This window comes from Trachymyrmex septentrionalis, unplaced genomic scaffold (assembly GCF_001594115.1).
Source record: "Trachymyrmex septentrionalis isolate Tsep2-gDNA-1 unplaced genomic scaffold, Tsep1.0 scaffold190, whole genome shotgun sequence".
NCBI lineage: Eukaryota > Metazoa > Arthropoda > Insecta > Hymenoptera > Formicidae > Trachymyrmex > Trachymyrmex septentrionalis.
The window spans coordinates 1,411,926-1,414,086 of record NW_017305072.1 but is presented as its reverse complement, the minus strand read 5'-3'; positions in this window follow the sequence as shown (position 1 = coordinate 1,414,086).

Below are 2,161 nucleotides of genomic sequence, written 5' to 3'. Positions count from 1 at the left end.
TTATATAGTATTTATATTCTTATGTTATTTGTATTAATTTAAAATTATTCTAATTATAAGCTCGAAATAAGCCACGACACTGTTTAATTTTTGTTCTAGATTCAAAAATTTTCCATTTAAGAGTAAAATATTTCTGTTGACAATAAACATAATCGGCTTTGTATTAATTCTATTTTATAAATAAAGAGTAACAACATTGTATTTGGAAATATGAATGTGACATATAGAAAATATTCTAATATTTTAGAGGTGAACAACATAGCTTTAATTTTATTTCGGTTTTATACCGAGAAGTCGTAAATTATTGTCGGAATACAGGCAGAGTATATTGCGAATAGAGCAATCAATGAATATTGCGTATAAATTCATCGAACGTCTCGCATACCAGTCTTCGTCGATCTGTCGAATCTACTTTTTTCCGTTGAGCGTTATACTTGACTTGGCAATTTCCCAAAGAATTGCGTGGTCGCTGCATTGCTTTCGTACCATTCTCTATATAAGATCGCTTTCCAAAACGAAACAAGGGAAAACGCTTTGATATTTTTATTTGTTCCCTATCTTTATGTGTTGTATTTTCTAAAATTCAAGGATAGAATATAGTAAAACAACGTCAGATTCTAAGGAAGATGTCTACGGCAATGAAAATATTACATTTTGCACGATGACTTTTGCAAGAGAAGCAATGATTTCTTTTCTTCAAGCATGTATTTGAAGATGTCGAGAAGTTTAGTGAGGGACTCTCTGTTTCCTATTGTGCTCAGTTGTGGCAGCCCTTCTATTGTTGAAACATTAATTCACTTTTCAATTCACTGTGGAGGTCAGAATTCCGTTAGATATAATTTTCTCATTCAAATATGTTATGTCTCTGAAATAGACTAAAGCGAATAGCTTTTACTTTATTTTTATTTATATACTGCAGGCAGGAATAAATTTAAACATTGGAATGTTCCGATAACATAATTAATAGCCTTATGATTATTTGTCTGTTATATAAATATCTACATGCAGTTATCGCAAATAAATATTTTATAGGGGAGAGATTATTAAATTCTCTTTTCTCTCTCTCTCTCATTAAAAAATATTGCTTCATTTATGCCCTTGTTACACAAATATTTTATACTTATCAGATTATCTTTCCAAACGATAGACGAACTTATTGTTAAATATTAATTCGAATTTTAATCCACAAAAATTTTTGATAAGCATTAAAAGTGATGCGTCATATAGTGTTAATTATTCGCGCTTTAAATTTAGCGTTGGTTTATACCGGTTTTCATGCTTGGAATCAAATCAATTTTACAGAACTTAACCAGTCGGATAGATAATAATTGTTGTTTTCGATGTACACTGAGAGAGAAAATTAGAAAGCTCATTAACTCTCAGATAATTAAATTATAATTTTAGCCTCGCAAATATAATATACCTTTCGATATATTATTATAAATATATTATTGTATTTAATAATCTATATCATACTGTGTGCTTTGTGGCAGGGTATTCTTGAATGAATCAGCGATTGTCTATTTCGTCTTTTTAATGAATCCTGCATTATTTCCTTGCGAGATATTGGTTGATATCGGCTTCGTGGCGTATCGGTTGTCGATTATCAGAATGAGATCGCAAAATGCGTCGGCGACACGCGCCGTTCCTTCAACAGCAGACATCAGAATTTTCCAAATATAATTAATGTATCTCAAAATAGTAATTTCTTATTAATAATTGTACGTATATATCGATTGTCAGCTTCACGAACGACTGGATGCTGCGCCAAATTAGAAAACCGATACGACCTGCATTTTATGTTGCTGCGAGATTTATTTTTATTTCCAATATATAAAGGAAATTTCTTTTTCTCTCTACTTTTTAAGTTAGAACTATTTTGTCCGCTTTAAGCGAATAAAGTTTATAGAAAACTAGTTTTAGAAATCAAGATATTTCGACAGCCAAAGAAGAGATAAAATATTTTCTTTTGTATTTATTAATACGTTTTAAATAGTTAGTAAATTCTTGAGAGTAAAAGATTCACAATAAATTTATATAGTATATTTGTGAATATTATATTTTATATTAAAAACAAAATGTCGTGGCCGATTATATAAAAGTTATGAAAATGTTTATGAATATAAAAATCTGTATACATGTACATATATATATATATATA